Here is a 13,675-nt window from a genome sequence, read left to right on the forward strand (position 1 = left end):
TTCCTTTCATTTTCCTTCAAGTTTTTAAGATTTTTCTTGCATTTCCTTCTTCTTCTACACCTTTCTATTAGAAAATATGTGTGCATGTTCATTCAATTCAGTTTTGATGATGATGGTGGTAGGATTTCACCTAAAAACAACATGCATGTTGTAAATGATGAAATCCAAGGACCTAAACCTAAGTCAAGATCATGAAAATGCACTTTTCTACAAGTTTTGGTGGAAAATCACCACATGCACTCTAAGTTTTCTTTCAAAAACGATTTTTGAACATTTCAAACTCATGAATGGTCTTCAAACAAACATGCATGTGATGATCTTCAAGCTTAGATGCTAGACCATCAAAGTATGTTGTTAAAAGCTTTCAAATATGTTCATGAAGGATTTATTTCCAAATAAATATCTAAAACTCCTTTTCTGACCAAATCCGATTTTTCCCAGATTTCTACCAACAAAATGAGATGTTCAACAAATTTTCAGAAAATAATTCATTTTTCTCGAATTATTATAATTATTGAAATAAAATAGGGCAATAAATCATATAAAATACTTTCTGAGGTCTATAAATCCTAGGTAAATTCGTGGATGACCCCTATGCTAAATAATGACCCCACATTAAATTTCATCGGTTTTTGTTACTGTTTAATATGGTTTTGAATTTTCTTTTTGTTTAGCCCCAATAAATCATAAAACCGCTTTAGATAACTTGAAAATGGTATATAATAATTTTCGCAGCTTATACTCTCTGTGGAAGACTTAGAAAAATATTTTCAGAATTTTTCATAATGTATTCCTATTTTTCTCCGATTTTTGTATTTATAATGGACTAAAAATAGGAAAAATAGTTTTACTCATCCCAAAATTATGAACATTTACCAGAACACCTTTTAGTACATTAGGAGGCTACATAAAATTTTTGATGATTTTTCTCTTCTGTATACTATTTTTCTCCTATTTTCTAAGATTAAATACACTTAAATACACAAAATCGGATTCCAGTAGATAAAAACCACCTATGGGATTTTTCCCAGATTATTTACACTGTAAATAAACTTTACAAAATTTTTGGTAATTTACTTTAACTGTTTAATAATTATTCTCCAATTAATGATTATTTAAGAGGATAAAACAAAGAAAAATAGAAAGACTAATTGAAAAATATCTTTTATATTTTTCACAGCTTCTACATGTATAATAAAAGTGTTACAAAAATTTTGGGCAATTTTGGAAACTGTTTCCTATTTTTATTAGAATAAATGCTCAAAAATCATAAAATTTGGTTAAACAGTTTAGAAATCAATTTTTATATTTTTCCCAGCTTAATAATGTTTAATAACAGTAATACAAAAAGTTTGGGTAATTTTGGAAACTGATTTCTATTTTTCATGAATTTGTATCTATTTAGAGAATTAAATATATGAAAAATGGTTATACATATTCATAATCCATGAAAATTTATCTAGAAGTCTTTTAGTACATTTAGAACCAAAATCTGAAGTTTGGTAATTTTTATTAACTGTTTAGTATTTTTTTTATGATTTTATGGTTATTCAAGAAACTAAAATCGTGAAAAATAGTCAGACAAATCAAAAATTCAAGAAAATTTATCTTAAGGTCGTTGACTTCAATTAAAACTGAAATGCAAAGTTTGGGAAAGTTTAGAACTAAATTGATTTAGTTTTGAATATTTAATCATTGGAACACCTCTAAAATGTTAAATATTAACATTTCAATAATGGAAATTTTCCACTTAAATTGTTATATAACAATTGATTCTTTGAAACTTAATTTCCACAGAAAAATGTTTGTAACTTATCAATATTAAATTTTGACATATTATTGGCATAATTCTATTGTAGTAGTAAGTATACTAGTGTTAGATTTCGATTAGAGACTCACTAGCGAATACCATTATTGTAGGAATCGGTAGTGGTACACGTGGAACGTAGTTCAAGGCATCATTTGCATCATCTCAATGCATAGTGAGTATTCACGCACTCCCCTATTTTCGGTTTTTATGTTTTGGGGTGGAAAAGCATGTCCCGAAAAACTATTATTTGAATGTTGTATTTAAATTGATTTGTATCAAACATGATTGCTATTTTATTGCTATATCTCTCTATGTATGTCTATGCAACACGGAACATGAGAACTTATCGTACTAAGGCCCTTCCCTTATCTCTAACCATTAACTCTTTGAGCCAATGGTCATTATGGATAGCGCTATTAGGAATTGACAACTCCTCACTCGCCCTATTGCTGGAGTGCATGATACCATATTCATCTATGGAACGATAAACATAGATCTTGATAGGGCTTCAGTCATAGGTTTGGTTGAGACTCATTGTTTGCTCATACACATACAAACTCGTTTCTCGTTATAGCAATAAACTTGTTATTAATTATAGCAATGAACTTTGTTTCTCATTACAACAACGAACTTTTATTACTGAAAACTTATATACATGTTTTAGCAATGAAATTGTTTGCTCCTTGTAGCAACGAAATTGATTGCTCATTTTAGCAATGAAACTTGTTTACTCGTTTGAGTAACGAACTTTATCTTCCATGAGAATATGAATGTTGCATCTTATTTGGGCAACATACTTTATCTCTCATGATGACAAAGAACTTTGTTTTTACAAACTTATTTACTCATTTTAACAATATACTTTTATTATTGGAAACTTTTATCAAAACTTTGATTTCAATTCATGGAACCAATATTATTTTGTTTATCTGTGAGTACTCACCAACTATTTTTATAGTTGACGCTCGTTTTACATGCTTTTTCAGGAATCATCGAGTAAGTGGCACTTAGGGACACTTCACTTTTAGGAGCATTCGCATGTGTTGTATTTCAATTTACATTGTAATTTCTTTTAAAAGTTGTTCAAACCCATTGTAAAATTGTAATGATTTTTAATACTATGGTTGGTGTTGTCTTTTAACTTTTGCTATGAAACCCTTTATACTGCCACGCCTCGTGTTTCCGCTTTAGCGGGGTGTGACAGAAAATGGTATCAGAGCCAAAGGTTATAGAGAATACCGGTTTTCCTTTGGAGAACCACAACTATAGCCAAAAATTTTCTAAGCATTTTTAAAATACTGAACATACTACTGGTATAACTAATTCGAGTACGCATTATCAGACTTTAATTAAGTATAGCCTGGCCAACTATGTTTAATTAAGGAAACTTAATGTGAGGCTTGAAACGGTTATAGTAGAATTATGTTCAAAACGATTTTCAACTTAAACTTTTGAAAAACAAAATTTTTCGGTGTGCATACGGGCATTGCATATTATAGGCATTCATCTAGATACACTTAGAAACTAAGTGCACTTTTATAACAATGCCTTTATTTAGAAATATTCTTGTCCCTTATCAAGTGCTAGGTTAACCACTTAAGTTATATCACTAGCCACTCTAGGAGCAATGCACTTAGTACTGAGAATGAGTATTCCTTGGTAGCTATTGACTTTAGATGTAAGGTTAGTAGCTAGATATACACTAGTAATAATCATAAGTCGAAACCTATACGAATTATTCCTCAATACCTCTTCATCGTCTTCGTACTAGAGTTACAACTAGGAAAGCGTTCCGATACCGACACGGATGAAAATTGGAGCATCGCGTAAGGAGGTAGATGAGTCGTTTCTAAGTAATCACTTGGATACCATTGGCGGGCATTCCAGATTCAACTCACAAGGAGATACGGAGGTTTAACCCATACGTGAGACCTTATTACTATGCTACGATTTAGCTCTACGTTGTTTCCACCTTCAGGTTAAAACTTAACATAGGATATCCCTTTGACCTCTATAAAAGGCCACGAAACTGCATTGACACCATAAAACGTTTTTCAAACAATTTTCCTTGCCCTTTATCTTAGGGAAAAAGACATCGGTACTCGTCTTATACTCGCCTTGTACTCGCCTTAGTATTTAGGTACGATCAGCTACACTAATATACTTATTCCTTACTTCTTAATCTTCCATCGAAAAATTATTTCGCTTCATCGGTTTTATTTATCATCAATAAAATATTTTATAACCACTTCAATCAACTTAGTAGACATTTCTTAACAATGTAAGCAATATTCTCGCTAAAAATCTTTTGACAACTTGCTTTAACTTAACACTTTTCTTCAAAACTCAATTTAACCATTATTGGTTTTAACCTTGCTATTTCAATTTTATTTCAAATCCATTTCAATGGATAGATGTGTTTTTAAGGGCATATAAACCATTTTAAACCTTGCTTACCATTTTGACACGTTTTCGAAAAACTTAGAAACATTTTCTTTTATAAAAGTGTTTAAATTCTATGCTATAAAACATAGACATATGACATTGAAGTTCATATTACGTGTAAAAGCTTCATCGGATCTTTCAAACCACTTTTGTTTTGACTCTTTTGACCACTTTCTCATTTAGGCATTGTACCTTACTTAAATGTGTTTTCTTGAATCCCAACATGATATTTTCACAACTTTCTACTTCACACATGTTTCTAAGATATCTCTAATTCCTAAATTTCCAACACACATCATTTGTTTATTTTATTTCAAATTAGTTTTATAATCCGTGTTTATAAAACTTACAACATTGCAAAACTTAGTGTTCACTTTTAAACTTCCAGCGACGTACTTTTGACAATGCACAATTATTCATCTAAATATGTTAAGTCTTTACCTTATCCGTTTTAACCATTGTTGGACCCCGGTCGAAAAGGTCAAAACTGTCAGATTTTCAATTACAAGTTTTAGTGTTTCTTCTTTTTCACAAAGGGAGTTTAACTTAATAGATAACTCGTGAATTTTTAGCAAATCTTAGAAAACACTTTAAAACTTCTTCATTTCTATTTAATCATCAATATACATCAAATATTGAAGTTTGAAATATATCTCAACCTGGTTTTAATCTACCTATAGGTATTGTTCTTATAATTTTAACAATAACAATCATTGCCGCCGCTACCTTCCTTTTTCTTTCCCCCGAACTTGATTTATCGCTCTCTTTTTGATTTCAGATCTCGCACGCCCATAATAGTAACATAATACATTGTCTAACTTTGTTTCTGTCTATTTTGCTTCTCGTGGTATCATGTTCGTATACATAAAGACTAGAAGTCTACCCTTTCGTTTTGAGCGATTAATACGTATATAGTCGTAAGGCATACTTTTGATTTAGTCAGCTCTAATATATTCAATTACACCTTTTATCATATACATCTTGTTTTTATTTTGAAATCTCTATAAACAAGTGATCCTTATTTACATTGCTCTTTCGTCCTAGATTCGGAAACTTGATTTAAAATGTAATTTTCATTGTATTTTTCTTACAATTAATACACAAGAAGAATACCATTGTTCTTATCATTTTTCTAAATCCATAAAATATATGTGAAGGATATGTTTCCTTATGTTTCTTTTTTTAGAATACATCAAAAAGTTTTGAATTTTACGATTATCTATTCTCTAAATGATTGTTTTTGTAGAAACACTAAATTAAGAATCCACTATTTTCAATGATCGATATTCTTACACATTTCTTAAAATAGCATTCTACTTTGTAATTTTCAGTGAGTTCCTAAACTCTCAACTTTGTTTTTATAAATATTCTGACTCATAAGCTTGAATTTGTCCTGATTTAGAGAATTAGACAATTTTTCAAAAGAGTAATCAAAATATTTTCGTATAAATTCCCTTATTGATGACTTAAACATGTAACCTTAATTAATCTTTATACTATTTTACTACTTCGTTGGATTGCCAAACATGTATTTTCATTATCTTGGAATTATTACATATTTTGATAACAGTGAGATTTTCATCACTTCTAAAACACTTAAAATGCTATCTACACAATGTGATTCAATCGCCTCCATTTGCAACATTGACTCTCTAAATATATATATTCTTCGAATATAGTTCTATTATTGTAAGAGTAACCGTAGTAGTAATTATAGCCTCGAAGATCCTCAATCATTTCGTGACTTATTTTGTAGACGACACTTAAATAGCCTTTACATTGGAGATGTACCAAAACTTCGTTGCCTATCCTTAGAACGTATTTTTAGGAACTTAACCTCGATCGCTTCCCTTTCATTCGTGATACCCCTTCTTATTTCGGAATATATCTTTTCCAGATATAGTAGCCAACCCGAAAGTGACCAAATTGTTCCTAATCTCTTCTTTATTAGGTGACGAATTTACACTTAGTGCTAATTTAAAATGCGACTTGAGGATCAATGCGGATTTAACGCTCAATGCAGTTGGTGCGTCAGCAAAACTTATAACGTTCTTTTAAGTTAGATAATATCTAATATATAACCTTTTTCAACTAGGTCGCCATGGTTGGATCATGATTTCCATGATCCTAATTTCTCGCAATCTAGACTGTAGAACTCGAATTAGGGAAACATTAATTTGATTATAGCTAAAGAGTTGGGCTCTTCCCTTGAGGAATTAACCCAAAATAATCAAAGAGCTCTTCAAGTCACCACCTCTCAAAATATACAATTGTATTCGGCTGAGTTCTAATAGAATACGTCACGAATTGAATTTCGGGACGAAATTCTTTAAACCGGGGGAGACTGTGACAACCGTCAAAATTCGAGTTAGTTCTAGATTTGAATAAACTTAGTTGCACGTATAGGCACGACACATACTAGACTTAGTAACTAGAAGTTAAGATATAACCTATTAGAAACTTGGAAACAATTAGAAACAATGGATTATGTGCTTGGATTTCACATTGGTATGTGAATTCTACAACTACTTAACTGTAGTGAATATCCGTATTTAGGTCACTCTTTGACTCGAACACCTTTTCATGAATCATATACACACATTATGCACTTGACCTAGAAGTAGAAATTAGGTCAAAGTCTCATAGAAACTTAAGTCAAAGTTGAAGAGTAGGACTAGTATACTTGATTCCTCAATTTCGTTTGAATCTCGGAATCACTACATAGAATGCCAATAAACCGCTAAAAATAAATTACAAACAATATTTCTAATTTGAATAAGAGTTATGAAACTCTAAAATAGTTTGAAGTCTCAAAATTCAAGTAATTTTGATATCCAAAGATTTACAAACTCTCAAAAACCCTAAATGCCCTAAAAACTCACATTTATAAACTTTAACCTTAAAAATTCTATAAAAATAATCATGAACCTTATAATATGATCTTATAACAATTAAAATTATGAAAATGCATTCAAGGAAAATGAAATTTAACTCATTAACATTTACCCTTAATTTATAAACCAAAAATCAACACTTTTATGCATACAAACTTGGTTAAGTTGTATCTTTTATAAATAATTGATATTTTTATAAAATATTTAAAATTTATAAAGACAAATGAAAGGGAGAGGGATATTATAACATCAAAAGTCGGATTTCTCTTTCCCTCTCTCTCTCTCCTCTTCCCAACACACTCAATCACTTTCCCAACACACCCACTCCATCTCTTTCTCTCTCACACTCCCTCACTTCATTTTCTCTCTACTCTCTCTTCCTCTCTCCCTCAACCACGAAATTGTCCAGAAAACATGTCCAAGAACACACCTCAAACACAAAATCTTCATCATGTAGTGGTGTTCATTAAGGTAGAACACGATTTCCTTTCATTTTCCTTCAAGTTTTTAAGATTTTTCTTGCATTTCCTTCTTCTTCTACACCTTTCTATTAGAAAATATGTGTGCATGTTCATTCAATTCAGTTTTGATGATGATGGTGGTAGGATTTCACCTAAAAACAACATGCATGTTGTAAATGATGAAATCCAAGGACCTAAACCTAAGTCAAGATCATGAAAATGCACTTTTCTACAAGTTTTGGTGGAAAATCACCACATGCACTCTAAGTTTTCTTTCAAAAACGATTTTTGAACATTTCAAACTCATGAATGGTCTTCAAACAAACATGCATGTGATGATCTTCAAGCTTAGATGCTAGACCATCAAAGTATGTTGTTAAAAGCTTTCAAATATGTTCATGAAGGATTTATTTCCAAATAAATATCTAAAACTCCTTTTCTGACCAAATCCGATTTTTCCCAGATTTCTACCAACAAAATGAGATGTTCAACAAATTTTCAGAAAATAATTCATTTTTCTCGAATTATTATAATTATTGAAATAAAATAGGGCAATAAATCATATAAAATACTTTCTGAGGTCTATAAATCCTAGGTAAATTCGTGGATGACCCCTATGCTAAATAATGACCCCACATTAAATTTCATCGGTTTTTGTTACTGTTTAATATGGTTTTGAATTTTCTTTTTGTTTAGCCCCAATAAATCATAAAACCGCTTTAGATAACTTGAAAATGGTATATAATAATTTTCGCAGCTTATACTCTCTGTGGAAGACTTAGAAAAATATTTTCAGAATTTTTCATAATGTATTCCTATTTTTCTCCGATTTTTGTATTTATAATGGACTAAAAATAGGAAAAATAGTTTTACTCATCCCAAAATTATGAACATTTACCAGAACACCTTTTAGTACATTAGGAGGCTACATAAAATTTTTGATGATTTTTCTCTTCTGTATACTATTTTTCTCCTATTTTCTAAGATTAAATACACTTAAATACACAAAATCGGATTCCAGTAGATAAAAACCACCTATGGGATTTTTCCCAGATTATTTACACTGTAAATAAACTTTACAAAATTTTTGGTAATTTACTTTAACTGTTTAATAATTATTCTCCAATTAATGATTATTTAAGAGGATAAAACAAAGAAAAATAGAAAGACTAATTGAAAAATATCTTTTATATTTTTCACAGCTTCTACATGTATAATAAAAGTGTTACAAAAATTTTGGGCAATTTTGGAAACTGTTTCCTATTTTTATTAGAATAAATGCTCAAAAATCATAAAATTTGGTTAAACAGTTTAGAAATCAATTTTTATATTTTTCCCAGCTTAATAATGTTTAATAACAGTAATACAAAAAGTTTGGGTAATTTTGGAAACTGATTTCTATTTTTCATGAATTTGTATCTATTTAGAGAATTAAATATATGAAAAATGGTTATACATATTCATAATCCATGAAAATTTATCTAGAAGTCTTTTAGTACATTTAGAACCAAAATCTGAAGTTTGGTAATTTTTATTAACTGTTTAGTATTTTTTTTATGATTTTATGGTTATTCAAGAAACTAAAATCGTGAAAAATAGTCAGACAAATCAAAAATTCAAGAAAATTTATCTTAAGGTCGTTGACTTCAATTAAAACTGAAATGCAAAGTTTGGGAAAGTTTAGAACTAAATTGATTTAGTTTTGAATATTTAATCATTGGAACACCTCTAAAATGTTAAATATTAACATTTCAATAATGGAAATTTTCCACTTAAATTGTTATATAACAATTGATTCTTTGAAACTTAATTTCCACAGAAAAATGTTTGTAACTTATCAATATTAAATTTTGACATATTATTGGCATAATTCTATTGTAGTAGTAAGTATACTAGTGTTAGATTTCGATTAGAGACTCACTAGCGAATACCATTATTGTAGGAATCGGTAGTGGTACACGTGGAACGTAGTTCAAGGCATCATTTGCATCATCTCAATGCATAGTGAGTATTCACGCACTCCCCTATTTTCGGTTTTTATGTTTTGGGGTGGAAAAGCATGTCCCGAAAAACTATTATTTGAATGTTGTATTTAAATTGATTTGTATCAAACATGATTGCTATTTTATTGCTATATCTCTCTATGTATGTCTATGCAACACGGAACATGAGAACTTATCGTACTAAGGCCCTTCCCTTATCTCTAACCATTAACTCTTTGAGCCAATGGTCATTATGGATAGCGCTATTAGGAATTGACAACTCCTCACTCGCCCTATTGCTGGAGTGCATGATACCATATTCATCTATGGAACGATAAACATAGATCTTGATAGGGCTTCAGTCATAGGTTTGGTTGAGACTCATTGTTTGCTCATACACATACAAACTCGTTTCTCGTTATAGCAATAAACTTGTTATTAATTATAGCAATGAACTTTGTTTCTCATTACAACAACGAACTTTTATTACTGAAAACTTATATACATGTTTTAGCAATGAAATTGTTTGCTCCTTGTAGCAACGAAATTGATTGCTCATTTTAGCAATGAAACTTGTTTACTCGTTTGAGTAACGAACTTTATCTTCCATGAGAATATGAATGTTGCATCTTATTTGGGCAACATACTTTATCTCTCATGATGACAAAGAACTTTGTTTTTACAAACTTATTTACTCATTTTAACAATATACTTTTATTATTGGAAACTTTTATCAAAACTTTGATTTCAATTCATGGAACCAATATTATTTTGTTTATCTGTGAGTACTCACCAACTATTTTTATAGTTGACGCTCGTTTTACATGCTTTTTCAGGAATCATCGAGTAAGTGGCACTTAGGGACACTTCACTTTTAGGAGCATTCGCATGTGTTGTATTTCAATTTACATTGTAATTTCTTTTAAAAGTTGTTCAAACCCATTGTAAAATTGTAATGATTTTTAATACTATGGTTGGTGTTGTCTTTTAACTTTTGCTATGAAACCCTTTATACTGCCACGCCTCGTGTTTCCGCTTTAGCGGGGTGTGACAGATAGGGTGCGCAATTCTCCACCCCAGTCAGTCTGAACGCGCTTAAGTTTTGTGGAAAATTGTCTTTCGACCATTATGATAAAATTTTGAAAGAGATTGAATACATCAGATTTTTGAGACATAGGGAAGAACCATATGTAACGGGAATGATGATCAACACATAATAGGAAATAACGATGACCATTAGAGGAAAGAACAGGAGCAGGCCCCCACACATCACAATAAACCAAATCAAGTATTTTATTACTACGAAAAGAAGATACAGGTAAATGTAGTTTTGAAGATTTTCCAAGTTGACATGATGAACAAAAACTAGAAGTAGACTTGTTTGTAACAGGAATTGAAAAATTGGAAAACATAAAATTTAAAAGACTCTGATGAGGATGTCCAATTCGTCGATGCCATATGTCTGAAGATGCACGGGCGACAGAGAAAGCAACAGGAGAAGTAGACTTGGACTGGAACGACTGAGGCTTGAGCTTGTAGAGACCATTTTCACTGGGGCCCGTGAGAAGAGTAGTGTTTGTAGACACGGCCTTAATGACAAAAAGAAGAGTGAAATTTAAAAAAGACATTATTATCTAAGCAAAATTTTTGAACTGAAAGAAGTTGTTTAGTGATGTGTGGAACATGTAAGATGTTTGTGAGTTGAAAGGTTTTATTTGGTGAGAAGATACGAGAGGAACCAATGTGGAGAATAGGAAAACTCTTACCGTCACCAACATATAGATTGTCATTACCCTGGTATGTGCGAGAATCGTCCATGCTGGCAAGATCAGACGTGATGTGAGCACTGGCACCAGTGTCAGGAAACCATGAGTTGAAGCCTGTGGAGGCACGACTCTCAACAAGGTTGGCAGTGTTGCGTGGGCGGATGGTAGCTAGATCTCTGTTTGGACATTGTGATGGAAGATGGCCAATACCACACCGATTGCATGTGCCATAGACAGTGTTTTGGTTTGAGGCCCAGCTGAATTGGCGGTCACCTCGTCCATGATTGTTGTTAGGGCGAGATGATCTACGTCTTCCACGAGTATAGGAGCCACGATTGCTATTTCGAGATCCATAATAGGCTTGAGGACTTGTTGATTGAGAGTCAGGCATTGAGTTTGGTACAATGTTGAAGCCGAGAGAGTTGAGGTCAATAGTAAGAGAGCCTAGTTGGGCTAACAATGCTGATGCTGAGGGTGTTGAGGCAGCATTCGTGGTTGTATGGAATGCTTGAGCAACAGGTGTGGTAGGATTTCGTGTTTTCCCTATCATGAAGTCATGATCACTAAGAAGAGCATGGAGTTCAGTGAATGTGGTGGGACACTGCCTGGCTGTGATTGTAGATTTAAGGTTGTTGTACTCTTCTCGTCAACCAGAGACGGCAAGCATGACCAGATCTTTGTCTGATACAGGAGATCCAATAACTGCTAGAGCATCGGAGTACTCTTGAGCGCGATTCAAATAGGCATCAGCAGATTCATCTCCCTTCATCTCGATTCTCAATAATTGTGTTTTGAGAGTGTATTCTCGAGACGAGGAGTGTGGAGCATATGCACGTTCGAGATCAAGCCAGAGTTCTTGAGAGGTGGTACCTTGTACATGTCGAAAATATGCTTCTGAAATTGTGGAGATTATCAACATGCGTACGTGGGCATCATTGGAGACCTAAATAGAGTAGTTAGGGTTGTCTCTTGGTTCAGGTTTCGGATCAGCAGCTGTGGCTGCTGCAGCAGGAAGTTGTTTTGTATGGCACAAGATTGTACCGTCTACATAGCCATAAAGATTGTTTGTAAGAAGAAAGGGTTTGATCATGGCTTTCCAGTATGCATAATTGGTTGGAGAGAGGGTAAAGGCAAACTTATGAGTGTTGTGAGAATGCTTCTCAGCAGCAGTGAAGCTAGCGAGAAGAGCCATAGAGGATGATTAGCAGCTGATGATCGATTGTAGGAGAAGATGGTTTGATCGACAATTGTGTGGCCGACAAAATTATTTTTAGGGTTAGATCCTGCGCTCTGATACCATGACAGAATTGTAATCTGTATTATGATGTTAATGATGTACACGGTTCAATAATATATATGTATATACTAATTACATTTAGATACCCTCTATTTTAACTATATTATAAATATGTCTAATAATTATCAACGTCATTAACGACGACGTTTGAGCGTTGTATTGAAATGAAATTGGTGCTACTCCGGCTGTTGTGATGTTCGTGAAATTGGTGATGATGGTTTGATTTAGATTAGTAAATGGTGTTTGCGACCCGGCCACCGGTGGGAAGAGCGGTGATGTTAGAACATGTGTGAGTCCGGACATCCATATTTTGCTCAATGAATCCGAAGATGTGACCTGGACAACTGCTTGGTTTAGGAATGAGTTTTAGAACCGAACCGGTTCAGAATCAGAACCAGTTTCCCTATATTATAAGAACCGGGAACCGGACCGCCGATTCTAGCGCCGGTTCCAGTTCCGGTCTCGGTTTTTTGGTTATTTTTCAAACTGGAACCGGTCGAAATATTATAGATGATATGTTATATCCCGGAGCTTGTAAATGATTCAATATTTAACCAAATTATGACTTTTTACATTATAAATTGAAGTACAAACACTAAATTACATGATGAAAAAAAATCAAGTAATTCCGACTTCATATGAATGAGTTATGCGCATTCTAAAAGCGGGACAAATTCCCCACCCCCCCCCCCCCCAAAAAAAAAAAAAAAAAAACAAATGCTGAAAAAAAACACGCCGCATTGATATGCTGTCTTCCGAGGTCTATAACTAACTTAATATCTAACCAAAATATGTATTTTTATAGTCTAAAATGAAGCACAAACACCAAATTACATGTTGGAAAAAAAATTAAGTAATTCCGACGTTATATGAATGAGTTATGCACATTTAAAAAAATGAGACAGATTAAAAAAAAAACAAAAAAAATGTTGAAATAGAGAAAACGTAACATCGATATTATTTCTTTCGGGACATGTGTTTGATTCAATATCTAACAAAAACATATGTTTGTACAATCAA

Source organism: Lactuca virosa, chromosome 4 (assembly GCF_052849685.1).
Source record: "Lactuca virosa cultivar CGN04683 chromosome 4, Lactuca_virosa_CGN04683_v6, whole genome shotgun sequence".
NCBI lineage: Eukaryota > Viridiplantae > Streptophyta > Magnoliopsida > Asterales > Asteraceae > Lactuca > Lactuca virosa.